Raw genomic sequence first — 15,529 nt, forward strand, 5'->3', positions numbered from 1 at the left:
TCACAAGGGAACCTACGGCCGTTGTGGTCAAACATAATTGCACTCCCTTTATGTCACGATAACCGGGTTTTGTCAGTTTTTCTCATTGTCGTTAAAAACTGAATGGCGACTCCTATATTACTAGTCAATTGGGTGTATACTCACAGGAAATCCAATTACACTTGATTGAATAAAAGAATCGTCACACCCACGAGGGACGAGGTCACGCATTAGCCTCGTGCTTTTTCAACCCCCTCACAGTGGCGACTCCACTGGGGAAAGTGAAGGAAATACTCGTGCTTGTAGGTAATCAAAATAGCCGAAGGGTGAAACGATCCTACCCCGCGTTTATTTCCCCATCAAGTTGGGACGACCTGAAAATCAGCATATTAATGTGAACGGGCAGAACCGCATAACGAATCTCGGCTCCCTCGGGAGTTGGGACTAAGGATACCTTTTTTCGCCAATAGGGGGGTGCATACGCCGCGCATGTTGCCCACTCGGTACTTGTGCAGGTAGTACACCTATCCCGAACCCAATCGCTCGCTCATTAGGTCCCTCTCGCCTGCATGCCCCCTTGGCTTGCACTTGCGGGTTGGCCTCTTGAGCGAAATTCGTCTGTTGAAGACACTACCTCGACCGGGGCATGTGTTGGATCTACGATAGAAGCGGTACCAAGCTAGGCGCAAATACTACCCATAGAAGCCTATCATAAACTACGTGACATATTTAATTTTCAGATCCATGTTTGTAATGTAGTTATGTGTAGCGAACTATGTGACTATGTTATGATTGTGCGTACGAATAATGCTAGACAAATAATGCTAGAAAACCAACGACCTTAAAAATTGCCCAAACATTCATGTACCAATTGGCCAAAGAGTTATACCAAAATACGTGTTCCGCAAGCCCGAACGATCGCCACAAAAATAAGCGACGCTCGGGATGGCCGTAACGAATCCCACAAACGCTGCACAACGCGTAAAGGACGTTATTAGGCAAGCACGTAACATCGAAGTCGCATAAACAAAAGTAGACGCAAACAGAAAACGAGAACCAGCCAGGGACGCATTTTTAACGCCCCTGGCTGGGCGCCAAAATTTCTCACGCCCACTGCTGGGCGCTGAAGTTGCTGTCTGGCCTTTTGGTCAGGCACAGCAGCCTCGGTGCCCGCGCATAAAAAAAAATATACGTAGCAAAAAAAAACTTTTCGTAAAAATTGCTGCAGGGGCGTATGAAAAGGCCCTTGACTCTAAAAGCGACTAAAAAATAAAAAAATAAATAACTCTTTGTGTCGTTGTTAGGCCTCCTATGACGACAATGCTCGGCACCAAAACCGAGCATGCTAATTAAACGACCTTGAATGTCACACAGGCAAAATATTCAAAAAAATAATGTTCGAATAAAGTCTTCAAGAAAAAAATAAATGTTCAAATAAATCCGAGTCTAGACTAGGCTATGCCAAAATACAATCCAAATCCTAAGTCTTAGTTGTCTTATCCATAGAACCGGTCCTAATGCTTGGTGTCGTTCTGCAAGTTAAAAGGTTAAACCATGTTGAGTCTCCCTTCCTAACATTTAAATCAATAAGCACCAATATGTAATTGTCATCCCTTGCTAAGAGTCTACGGCCTCAATACTCTCTCTCACCAATAAAAAGAACATATTATTTATTTCAAGTATTTGCAAAATGGAAACGGTCACATTCTGAAAATCATTCCCCCATAGTCGCACAAACCCCAAAGTGAACCTAAGGTGTCAATACCATTAGCAAAAAATTAATGGCCTCAAGGCTTATAATCACATTGGGTCACGACTATCATAGTCCTCTCGAGCCACTCGCTCCTTGAAATACTACTAAGTACGGATTAAAAGATTTTCCATGAATGCAACATGACCAACCATGAAAATACCCAAATCGGCATACCATAAGGCTACCATTGGGGTAAAGCAATACACACTAAGAGAGAAGCCGCACTAATGATTCTAGTCTTGCAAAAATAAAAATTCGATCTCCCCAATTAACTACCTTGACAACATTAAGCAAAATGGCGCATGACAAATGAACACCCAAGGGTTAAAATCTAAAGTGTCAACCAACGAAAGTTATGGTCCAATTAGCCTAAGTCTGAGAGTCGCTTGGTCAAGTATTATAGGCTTACGCCACGTCATTGTTTTGAGTCTAGGCCACCTCCTTGTATTCCTACACGGGTTATAATCAGAAAATTAATGAAAGTTCGAGTCTAAATCACAACTTCCAATTAAATCCCGGAAACTGTAAAAAATTATTTTCGATGTAATTCTTTCGTTAAATTTCAATAAGGTAAAAACAACATTGTGAATCTACGCTATTTGCACATTTTAAGGAATGACTAAATACGCTTGCAAAGTAAGATAATTTAAAGGTCCACCCTAGGCCAACTAAAATTAAAGGTCCACCCTAGGCCTACTAAAATTAAAGGTCCACTATAGGCCTACCAAACGAGGCTCACTCAGTCTCGCCTCGTGACTCAAAGACCATAACCATCCACCTTTTAGCCCAAATAAAAAAAATTTGAAGGATTTATGTTGGGGAAATCCCATGCAAAAAGGAAAAAATAGAAAGAGAAAAGGGAGAGCGAAAAGAGCAAGCCACGAAATGCTTAAAAAAGAGAGAGAAAAGGGAGAGCGAAAAGAGCGAGCCATGAAATACTTAGCCCGTACCTCTCAAAGTGCAAAATTTACCCAAATAGACGAAGGAAAAGAATTGAGTCAACCAATCCAAATCATGCCACAAAGACTACATAAAGTTCTACGATGTCTACCCTTTCCAATCCTTAGACGCCTTCGCTCTGGGGCCCTTGTTCAGCTCATTTAACCCGTCCATGTTCTCATCGCCATAACCCAAGAAACCATTACCCCGACTCTTGTTCTCGAACTTGTTGTCAACCGCAAACCACGCACGGCCATTGACACGTGTGTCATGCCCATTATTTTCAAAACCTTCTCTTACACCACCATTAGCATAATGACCATATAACTTGTTTGAATGCATCCTGTTGATATTCCCTTGAGCCGTCCCCATGCTACTCATTGGCCTTGGTTGATGTAAACTCATGACACTGAGGCTGCAAATTGTGAGCCCTAGCAAATATAATCCTCATGCTTGACCAATACCTATACAAATTATCCTATCTCATTCAACCGATCTTTCAAACCGTCTTGAGTCACGAATAAAAAAAAAAAGACAAATGAAAAGTACAAAAAATGTAAATAAAAAGCGAACTTTGCAAAGCGCCTCTAAAGTTAGTCTAAAAAGAAAAAGAAGCATTTAGCGCACCAAAAAAGAACCGCCCAGGAAACATTTCCAGCGCCCACACCTGGGCGCCGAAATCTTTAGCGCCCCTGCCTGGGCGCCGAATCTCTCTGCTTGCCAAATTTTGTCCAGAAGTGCTCGTCATTTTATCCGCACATGCACGGAAAAATAACGAACACTTGGAGGGGTACAGCACGTATTCAGACATACGTACCACCAAAAAATACATGTACTCAAAAAAAAAATATAAAACAAAATTTTGGCTTACGGCAAGGCAGCGGATTAAAATAATAATAAACTTCACTTATTCTACCATTTCTAATAATATGTTTCCATCTCAGAACATACTTATCGAATTCGGCATTCTAAGAAACAATTTTCTAGGCTAAGAACTACGCAAGACCTGATTCCAAATTAAATCTATTTAAGGCGGATACGTAGGCAATCCATGATTCGGTCCAACCAATTTGCAAAAATATCAAAGCCTATAGAAAAACAAGAATAAAAAATAGAAGTCCCTTATTGAAATTTAATTACTTGCAATCCAAGTCGAAAGAAAAATTTAAATCAAAGGAAGAATTTAAGTCATCAAGATGCCAAAATGAGCGCACATCTAAAAATAATAAGGGCATGTACCCTTGCCAGAAGGAGCACTCACACTCCTAGGCACTTAGCCAAGACTCAAAAGATCGCTTTGCCTCAATTGAATGGGGGCTAGCGCAAGCGTCCATGACCCCTAAAGTACTCAACTTGACCCTCCCTAAAGCGAACTAACTCACTTAAAGACCTTCTTTCACCACTAGACATAGTCATTCGCATAAAGACCTTCTTTCACCCCTAGACACAGTCATAGTCGCCGACAAGTAGTAAAGGCAGTAAGCTTGCAAAAAAGAGAATTGTTGTACGGCATTTCCCCATCGTTCCTTCGAACTCAGGGCACCCGTTCATGGTAATTCAAATGTTTGCGAATCCCCTTTGAAAAAAAAACAGACATTGTCAATAGGACTTGGCACTTAACCAAGGCTCACCCTACTCAGACATATGACACAGACATCTAAAAATCGAAATCTAAAAGCATCATTAATGGGAAGACATAATAGCAACTGGGGGCTAAAAATTGAAATGGAAGAGCTAGGGGAAGAACTAAATATACCTTGACCTTTTATACAGACATACACCAAGTAAATCTAAGCCAATTTGAAAACGGTTTATATTCCCGCAACTCTGGAAAAGATGGCCCTAAAAGCCTAAAGCATATGCCGAACGGACACAAGTAATATCTTGACGCCTGCACCCTGGCTTCCAGCAAATCCTTAGACAACATTCCAAAAATCATAACAGTATCTTGATTCACGCATGTACGAACCCTTCTATAAGTCAAACTTACTTAGGACACCTCGGATTGTACACAGTAGGACTCGGATTTCAAATAATTTTCAAAAGACTTCTTCGAACATAATAAAGAGTCGTTGGTTTAAGCTAAGTATGCGTTTATCTCGATGTTGCAAGTGAGTCAAAAGATTTCTAAATATGGTTATGGGTAAAGAAAGACACCTAACTTTTGGTCAAGGCACACTTCAACATGCGACTACCTTGACCATGGCAATGTCGCACAATACGACATTTACAAGAGAAGTAGCAAAATCACTACTCGAGCGTACCTCGCACTAAACGAGTCTGGTTCAAACTATTCATGATCCATGTCACCATGAATGCATAAAAACGTATGCCAAGCATTATAGCACCAAGCCAATCCCGTAGCTACAGTTGGAGGCTTGAGAAAAACACTCTAAAAATGCTCGAAATGACGATTTTATCGTAAATTCTCGACGCTAATGCTATACATACGTCATAGGGGCACAATCCTAAGCTTTGATCGTATAAAACGAACCTTAGAATGGCTACGACCCCTCCCAAATTCTAAAGCACTACTTAGAATATATAAAGTCACCCCACTAACAAGGGTAACTGAAAATCGCGAGTCACCAAAACTCCGATCAAACTACTGCACATAACGCTCGCCCTACAAGCGCCCGTTACACAGTCTACGTCGTTCCAAAACAAAAGCGAGTACCTTTAACGCGAAGAAAAATCAAGGATAAGAACTGTCAAAATATACCCAGAAATCATTTTCAACGCCCAGAGCTGGGCGCCGATATCTTTAACGCCCCAGCCTGGGCGCTGAATCTTTCTGCTAGCCATGTTTTGCCCAGATATAAAAATAAGAAAGAAACACCTATGAATCCTCGCATCGAACGAAGTAATAAGCCGTGCAAACCCACGCAGAAGGTGCTACACTTATTCGAGCACCTGAACGAGGCATGATGAAGTACTCCAATGCAAAAAATAATAATATCCCAACACCTGGAAGAATGTTCTAAGACACGCCGTTAGGCCAAACAAGCCTACGTTGCACCATAAGTTCAACCGTCCCACGGTACAAGTCTAAAAGAAGAGTAAGGCATGTTGCACTAATGTAGGCACGACCAAGAGCACGTGTAAAAGAGGCAAAGACTACTTATCGCCCAAATTCAAAATTCAAGCCACACGACTTCTACATTAAGGATTAAAGGTAGCAAAATATTACCTACCACGGAAGGGATAGCTCGCACCTACACGAGCGGAACCCCAAGGCATCTTTCTCGAAAGAACCTACAAAAATCGTACGCCAAAAGGAAGCATCCCAACATGCATACTTGGGAGCTCCAAGCTACGAAACAACCATAGCAAAATAAAAAAAATCTCGAAGCAAATGTTTGAACAATCGAAAGGGCACGATGTTTGAGCCCACTTCATGAATGAGCCTGAACCCTATCAAGCTTCTAAGCAAACTATTCAAAATCAGTCGTTGCTCAAAAAAAAATGAAACAATTCAAGCAATCTGATTAATGGACCGCACACAACGGCCATTCTATGAACGCTCGTTCGCACATACATATCATCATTCACGAACACGTTCAAAAAAATATAAGAGAGATCAAAGTCTTACACCTCAAGGTATGTTCCTCGGGCCATATAGACTCACCCAACTATCGCAATTACTGTACGCCTTAAGAGCAACAATTCCTTAAAATAATCGCCCCAAAGCAACAAGCACCGTAGTCCACCAATCGGCTACGGCTTCTCAAGAAAATCATCACGTTCTAAAAACAAAGAAAAAAACAAAAGAAGAGAGAATACATAGAACTTCCAAGTGAAATAAGCGAATGAACAAGAGGCCAACTATGTGATCAAGAAACCTCGCCAGAAATTATTTTCAGCGCCCAGCGCTAGGCGCCGAAATCTTTAACGCCCAGGCTTGGGCGCCGAAAATGATCACAGACCCAAAAAAAAACAGCTCTGACTTCTATAGGGCCCTGCCATATTCATTCGACTTTAAAATTGCCGAAAGTCGCACCTCACCGCTTTGTTAAAAGTAGCACGCCACTACAAAGATCGCTCGCACTTACGAGCGCAATCCCAAACACGATCAAGGACATTACGAAATGCGTATCCCCAAGGAACCTCTTCAACAAGAAATGACCGTCAAGCACGAATTCTTGGGGGCTCGAAAGAAAATATAGAGTATACAAAGTTAAAAACAATATTCCCAGACTACGCTATACGAAGTCCCGTGTTTGGATGTCTCAAAAAATAAAAAATAAACTGGTTTACGACCTCAAGACAAAGGTCGCCGTTGATACCTATACATAGTCCCCTAATCAAGGACCCAGGTAGTGGCAAAATTGAGCCGTAAGGACTAACTCAAAACCATAAAGGATGATGACCACGAGACAATGGTCCGTCTAAGCATGTTGTCAACCCACATTCAGGTTGCAACTAAATCCGAGCATCCCTCGAAAGAATTCGCTCCTGCAAGAATAAATGAAAAGAAATTCTCAAAAGAAATCACAAGAAAAGAAATGAAATAGGGACTTGCCCACCTCAATCGGGCAAGATCGCGGCACGCGAATCCCAAATCGAAAAGACGAATTCAGGTTCGCTCACCTCCAGCGAGCGGGGCGTCCACCCTTAGCGGACAGGGCTCGCCCACCTTCAGCGGGCGGGGTCTGCGTCACTAGCCGCGCAGGTCCTCAGTTTTCGAAAAATAAAGTCTTCAAATTTAAAATAGGCTCGCCCTCTTCAGCCGGCGGGGTCTACGTCACAAACCACGTAGGTCCTTATTTTCAAATTTTAAAAACAGATTCGTCCACTTCTATCGGACGGGATGTCCACCCTTAGCGGACAGGCTCGCCATCTTTAGCCGGCGGGGTCTACGCCACAAACCACGTAGGTCCTTATTTTCAAATTTCAAAAACAGATTCGTCCACTTCTATCGGACGGGGTGTCCACCCTTAGCGGACAGGCTCGCCATCTTTAGCCGGCGGGGTCTGCACCATTAAACCGCGCAGGTCCTTAAATTAGTCGCTGCAGCGATAACTTTTGCTGGATTTTCCTTCGTTTTACGTCCTATAAAAACATTGGTGCTGGATTTTCCTTCGTTTTACGTCCTATAAAAACCAGGGTGCTGGATTTTCCTTCGTTTTACGTCCTATAAAAACAAGGGGGTTTTCTCGTTTAACTAGCCTTGAAAATGAGAATTTTTAAAAATATTTTACCTCGTGATTGGGCTTGGCCAGGCCCAATTACCCTTTACAGCTTTGATTTCAAAAAACTCTGTAGCTACTCCCAATGACAAAGTGAGGGAGTTTCTGCGCACCTTTAGATCCTTCCAATGACAAAGTGAGGAAGTTTCTATACTATTCGTTGACAAATCCCAATGACACGTGAGGGATATGTCGACACTTCAAGTGATGACCCTTAAGTCAAATGTTATCACTCGGGGGCTCGTGAGACCCTCGCCAAAACAGGTCACCATGGCTTGTGCGACGCACTCCGTCTAATACTTTGACCATCGTCTTATTCCAAGACTCAGTCAAAGTGGGGGCTAACTGTAGACACCTACTTTTGTCCCCATTCCCGAAAGGGAAGGTTCGATGATGAAAACGTAAATCTCCACTTGACAACACATCTCCTATAAAATAACGAATCTCAATTCCCCTTTTCATTTCAACCGAAACCTGCTATTTATGGAAACCTGCTAAAAATAGTAACTGCCGTAAAGGGTAGTTGCTAAAAGTAGTAAGAATAAAAAGATAGAAACCTGTCAGAATTAGGTGTTGCACTCCAACATAAATCCTAAAAGAGATAGAAATTGTAAAAGGAATTCTATTCCTATCGCAGTTCGATAAAAGAGTTAACGTATTAATTAAACTCATAACGAACCTAGAGTTCGTAAAGGGCCCAGACGCATTCCTTCGTAAATTGATACGCACCAAATAACTCGGATTAAGTTTCTTAATGAACTCCGTACTCTAGAGTCCAATCTGACAAAGAATTATGCCAGACCCTATTTTTAACGCCCAGCCCTGGGCGCCAAAATCTTTGACGCCCAGAGCTGGGCGCCGAAAATACCTGGGACGGATTCTTTTCCTAATCCATTTCGTATTCAAATTCCTGAAAAACTATCTTTCTACGCCACTCTTTCCTATAAATAGACCCTTAAGTTCGACGTGAAAAAGAACACACACAACACACAATTCATATTCTGAGTATTGACTCCAACCCTTAGCCTAAGCCTCACGCTGCGAAACTGTTCACGCGTTCTGTCGCAATCGATCCATAAATCGAACAGAACGTATCCTGTCCCATAATTGAGATTCGTTAAATAAAAAGGAGAAATAGCAAAGTCAAAGTGGTTAGTTTTCTGAGAACCGTGACGCACCTCTCAAGGGTGCGTCGTAATGTGTCCCTTTTCGATGATTTAACTGCTTTCCTCACCCTTTTTATGAACTGTTAAACTAACTAAATCTGATTGTTCTATCACGTCTAACAAATATAATATTTTCGGGAAATTGGATTATCATGCTAGGTCCCTTAATACTACTTAAATTAGATAATCACGATCGATCTAGTATTATATGTTGCATATTGCTAAAATCAACTCAGATTAGTTTAGTAGTTAACGCATGTCCCTTCAATTATTTATGCTGAGCTAGTAAGGATATCCTGCCTCTGGAGTTATCGACGAGCGAGTACTCCTCTCGGTAGTTACAATCCCCCGAACCCTCAATCTCTACCTTGCGGGTGTATGTTGAGAGATCCCCACATCAGGGATCACAAGGGAACCTACGGCCGTCGTGGTCAAACATAATTGCACTCCCTTTATGTCACGATAACCGGGTTTTGTCAGTTTTTCTCATTGTCGTTAAAAACTGAATGGCGACTCCTATATTACTAGTCAATTGGGTGTATACTCACAGGAAATCCAATTACACTTGATTGAATAAAAGAATCGTCACACCCACGAGGGACGAGGCCACGCATTAGCCTCGTGCTTTTTCGACCCCCTCACAGTCTTTTATATTCTTATTTATTTAAAGTTAGTAAATGGGGGGTGTTACAAGTACTCCAATGCAAAAAATAATAATGATATCCCAACACCTGGAGAAATGTTCTAATACATGCGGTTAGGCCACACAAGCCTACGTCTCACCATAAGTTCAACCATCCCACGGTACAAGTCTAAAAAAAAGAGAGTAAGGCATATTGCACTAATGCGGGCACGACCAAAGAGCATGTGTAAAAGAGGCAAAGACTACTTATCGCCCAAATTTAAAATGCAAGCCACACGACTTCTACATTAAGGATTAAAGGTAGCAAAATATTACCTACCACGGAAGGGATAGCTCGCACCTACACGAGCGGAACCCCAAGGCATCTTTCTCGAAAGAACCTACAAAAATCGTACGCCAAAAGGAAGCATCCCAACATGTATACTTGGGGGCTCCAAGCTACAAAACAACCATAGCAAAATAAAAAAATCTCGAAGCAAATGTTTGAACAATCGAAAGGGCACGATGTTTGAGCCCACTTCATGAATGGGCCTGAAACCTACCAAAGCTTCTAAGAAAACTATTAAAAATCAGTCACTGCTCAAAAAAAATGATTCAAGCAAACTGATTAATGGACCGGACACAATGGCCATTCTATGAACGCTCGTTCGCACATACATATCATCATTCTAAGTATCGAACATTCACGAACGCGTTCAAAAGAAAAATATACACGAGCGATAAAAAATATACGCCTCAAGGCATGTTCCTAGGGCCATATAGACTCGCCCACTATTGCAATAACTGCACGCCTTAAGAGCGACAGTTCCTTTGAATAATCGCCCCAAATAGATAAACACCGTAGTCCACCAATCGGCTACGGCTTCTCGAGAAATCATCACGATCACTCAACTCGTTGTGATCTCCGATAAAATTCTACGTTCCAAAAATAAAGAAAAACAAAAGAGAAGAGAATAAGTAGAATTTCCAAGTGAAGAAAACGAACGAACAAGAGGCCAAATGTGTCATCGAGAAACCTCGCCAGAAATCATTTTCAGCGCCCAGCGCTGGGCGCCGAAATCTTTAACGCCCAGGCATGGGCGTCGAAAATGATCCCAGACCCAGAAAAGGCTCTGACTTCTATAGGGCCCTGCCGTATCCATTCGACTTAAAAGTTGCCGATTTCTTTACTAAAAGTCGCACCTCACGACTTTGTTAAGAGTAGCACACCACTACAAAGATCGCTCGCACTTACGAGCAAGATCCCAAACACAATCAAGGACATTACAAAATGCGTATCCCCAAGGAAACCTCTTCAACAAGAAATGACCGTCAAGCACGAATGCTTGGGGGCTCGAAAGGAAATATATATTATGCAAACTTAAAACAATATTCCCAGACTACGCTGTACGAAGTCCCGTGTTTAGATGTCTCAAAAAAAAAAAAACGGTTTACGACCTCAAGACAAAGGTCGCCGTTGATACTTATACATAGTCCCCTAATCAAGGACCCAGGTAATGGCAAAATTGAGCCGTAAAGACTAGCTCAAAACCATGAAAGATGATGACCACGAGACAATGGTCCGTCTAAGTACGTTGTCAACCCACATTCAGGTTGCAACTAAATCCGAGCATCCCTCGAAAGAAAATAAATTCTTCAAAAAACAAAACAGGGTTCGCCCACCCTCAGCGGGCGGGGTCTTCGTCACTAGCCGCGCAGGTCCTCAGTTTTCGAAAAATAAAATCTTCAAATTCAAAATAGGCTCGCCATCTTTAGCCGGCGGGGTCTACGTCACAAACCGCGTAGGTCCTTATTTTCAAAAAAAACAAACGAACTTCAAAACAGATTCGTCCACTTCTATCGGACGGGGTGTCCACCCTTAGCGGACAGGCTCGCCATCTTTAGCCGGCGGGGTCTGCGTCACTAACCGCGCAGGTCCTTAGTCGCTGCAGCGATAACTTTTTCTGGTTTTCCGTTTTTCCAAAAAAGAACGATGTGAGTAGTTTTCCTTTTTTTCAAAAATTAAAGGATTGGTTTTCCGTTTTTTCCAAAAAAGAGCGATGTGAGTAGTTTTCCTTTTTTCCAAAAATTAAAGGATTGGTTTTCCGTTTTTTCCAAAAATGAACGATGTGCTGGATTTTCCTTCGTTTTACGTCCCATAAAAACAAGGGGGTTTTCTCGTTTAGCTAACCCTGAAAATGAGAATCTTTAAAAACATTTTTACCTCGTGATTGGGCTTGGCCAGGCCCAATTACACTTTATAGCTTTGATTTCGAAAACATCTGTAGCTACTCCCAATGACAAAGTGAGGGAGTTTCTACGCCTCTTTAGATACTTCCCATGACAAAGTGAGGGAGTTTCTATACTATCCGTTGACAAATCCCAATGACACGTGAGGGATATGTCGACACTTCAAGTGATGACCCTTAAGTCAAATGTTATCACTCGGCGGCTCGTGAGACCCTCGCAAAACAAGTCACATACACTATGGCTTGTGTGACGCACTCCGTCCAGTACTTTGACCATCGTCTCATCCCGAGACTCAGTCAAAGTGGGGGCTAACTGTAGACACCTACTTTTGTCCCCATTCCCGAAAGGGAAGGTTCGATGATGAGAACATAAATCTCCACTTGGCAACGCATCTCCTATAAAATAATGAATCTCAATCACCCTTTTCATTTCACCCGAAACCTGCTATTTATAGAAACCTGCTATTTATGGGAACCTGCTAAAATAGTAACTGCCGTAATGGGTAGTTGTTAAAAGTGGCAAGTCATAAAAGATAGAAACATGTCAGAATTAGGTGTTGCACTCCAACATAAATCCTAAATGAGATAGAAATTACAAGAGGAATCCTATTCCTAATATGATTAAAATCCGAACGAGCCTAGAGTTCGTAACGAGCCCAGACGCATTCCGTCATAAAGTTAATACGCACTAAAAGACTCGAATAAGTCTCAAACACTCCGGATTCTAAGAGTCCAAATCTGACAAAGAACTCGGCCCAAACATCATTTTCAACGCCCAGCCCTGGGCGCTGAAATTGCCTGGACCCTATTTTCAATGCCTGGCTCTGGGCGCCGAAATCTTCGGCGCCCAGCCCTGGGCGCTGAAATTACCTGGGACGTGTTCTTTCCTAATTCCTCGTGGATTAGAGTTCTACAATTCTATCTTTCCACGAACTCTTTTCTATAAATATAGCCCCAAGTTCGACGTGAAGGGAACACACACAATTCATATTCTGAGTAATGACTCTAACCCCTAAGCCTAAGCCTCACGCTGCGAAATTGATCACGCGTTCTGTCGCAATCGATCCAAAAATCGAACAGAACGTATCCTGTCCCGTAGTTTGATATTCGTTAAATAAAAGGAGAAATAGCAAAGTCAAAGTGGTTAGTTTTCTGAGAACCCTGACGCACCTCTCAAGGGTGCGTCGTGATGTGTCCCTTCGCATGATTTAATTGCTTTCCTCGCCCTTTTATGAACTGTTAAACTAATCAAATCTGATTGTTCTATCACGCCTAATAAAGATAATATGTTGGGAAATCGGAGTATCATGCTAGGTCCCTTAAAACAATCTAAATCAGATAATCGCGATCGATCTAGTATTATATGTTGCATATTGTTAAAATCAACTCAGATTAGTTTAATAGTTAACGCATGTCCCTTCAATTATTTATGCCGAGCTAGTAAGGATATCCTGCCTCTGGAGTTATCGAAGAGCGAGTACTCCTCTCGGTAGTTACAGTCCCCCGAACCCTCAATCTCTACCCATGCGGGTGTATGTTGAGAGATCCCCACACCAGGGATCACAAGGGAACCTACGGCCGTCGTGGTCAAAAATAATTGCACTCCCTTTATGTCACGATAACCGGGTTTTGTCAGTTTTTCTCATTGTCGTTAAAAACTGAATGGCGACTCCTATATTACTAGTCAATTGGGTGTAAACTCACAGGAAATCCAATTACACTTGATTTTACAAAAAGAAACGTCACACCCACGAGGGACGAGGTCACACATTAGCCTCGTGCTTTTTCGACCCCCTCACAAGTTCCAAAACGCTTGTAGATTTAGGCATTTATTTTAATTTGATTTTGGCTCCTCGTTTCATGAACAAATGATCTGGCTGACAATGAGCTCCACAAAGTTCCTCTTGAAAACCAAATTGGTATTGATGCCTGCATTATACTTGATAGATTTATCTGATGGTATGCCTCATGTTTCACAATTAATTATCCAATTTTATACTTGACTTATTCTGTCTATTTATTGTTGTTCGTTTCCGCTATTCTTGTTTCGTCATGGGTTTTAATTCATATGTAAGCAACACATGCTTGTTCTTCGTGGCGTTGTTAAGAGTTGCTCTATTTTTTTGTTATTATGCTGGTGTTCTCTATCTTTCAGGAGCTCACTAAAGTTGTAATAGGTTGCTTCTCGGGATTGCCTTTTCTTGATCTGGATTACAACGATATATTCTACTCTTCATGATATTTTGTATGAATAAAGGACTTAGATTTTGTGATTGCTTATTTATTGTTTTGTCAAATTTCCAGAACTAGAATGAAAAACTATCGATTTTGGGTTAGCCATGGATGGACCATCTGATGACAAAAGCTATGTTTCTACGAAGGTCATGGGAACTCATGGTTAAGCTGCACCAGAATATGTCGCAACAGGTACAGTTTCCAAGTTCTCTTAGTGCCTTATGCTTCCCATATGCGGATTATTTTCTTCCTATCCACCCATATTGTTACCCCTTAACCATGCATTTGAATGATGCTATATGTCACATGTCCTCTTGGGTTGTTGTTAACTTTAACCTATCTTTGTGATGTTGATGAAGCACAAAGTCTGTCACTGTGATGAATTGAGACTTGAGAGTGCATATTTCAGATTATAATCCGGTGATGTCAAGAATTGTTCTAAATACGCATGAAAGGTAAATATTGTCAAGAAAGCTTTCATGCATATTTAATATTTAGATTATAAACCGGTGATGTCAAGAATTGTTCATGTATGTTTATTGTAAACTGTAAGAAGTGTTATGTTGCGACTTTTCTAGATTTCTCAAGTCTATACTGGTGTTGCTAGTTGAGTTTTATGGCTCTGGAACTGTTAGATTGAGTGAGCTAGAAAACAAATTCTCTTAAACGATTCATTATGGAAGCTAAATTTATTTTATATATATACTTCTGCAGCATGTGCAAGATTGATTCAACGGGGAAAGTAAGAAAAGTATTCGACTGCTCATTTTTGGTTGTGATCCTTCTGATGGTATATCCCTTCCATTATCCCTTCGATTATTGTTGTTGGTGCTTTAAGAGCAACAATTTTCTACTTGGATTGCTAAACCCTTTATTTGTTTGATGTTTTAGGACTTTGGTGAGGAGTCGAAAGAGCTCATTGTGGTTCAGCAGCACATCAAGTCTCACTAATATGCTCACGAGATTCTTATCTAACTAACTAAGTTAGGCCACCACATGTGCTCGTACCTGAATTTGCCAATAAGTATATCATCTAATCTTGTCAGTTTTCATAGTTATGTAAACTTTTGAGTTGTTATTTTTAGTTTTTTGAGATTATAGTTGATGTAAAGTAAGAAATATTTTTTTTGGTAATGGTATGAATTATTTTGGAATTATCATCTTTAGCTTTTGGAATTATCATGGTATGTATATCCCTTCCATTATGCTGATTTTTTTGGCTGATTTGGGTACAACGTTTATGTAGATTTTTTTTGTTTTTAATGCATTGGAAAGAGACCCGTTGGTTATAAAAAAGGCTCTTTTAGGAATAATAATAGTAAATATTAAAGAAAACAAAGAGACCTCCTTTCTAATATAGGGGGTCTTAATTTCTTGAATAAAAAATATTACAAAAT

General features: G+C 41.2%; 1 long non-coding RNA gene across 3 annotated transcripts in view; it reads left to right on the plus strand.

The window, feature by feature from the left end:
- LOC110775324 (uncharacterized) overlaps positions 1-15,307 on the plus strand; it is a 38,151-nt gene extending 22,844 nt beyond the window's left edge. For all 3 annotated transcript variants that reach the window (XR_008925894.1, XR_008925893.1, XR_002529715.2), the window contains 3 exons: positions 14,202-14,324; positions 14,847-14,922; positions 15,024-15,307. This is a non-coding gene — a long non-coding RNA (uncharacterized lncRNA). The remainder of the gene's footprint in view (positions 1-14,201; positions 14,325-14,846; positions 14,923-15,023) is intronic.
- The last annotated feature ends 222 nt before the right edge of the window (positions 15,308-15,529 follow it).

The sequence above is a fragment of the Spinacia oleracea genome, chromosome 1, assembly GCF_020520425.1.
Source record: "Spinacia oleracea cultivar Varoflay chromosome 1, BTI_SOV_V1, whole genome shotgun sequence".
Taxonomy (NCBI): domain Eukaryota; kingdom Viridiplantae; phylum Streptophyta; class Magnoliopsida; order Caryophyllales; family Amaranthaceae; genus Spinacia; species Spinacia oleracea.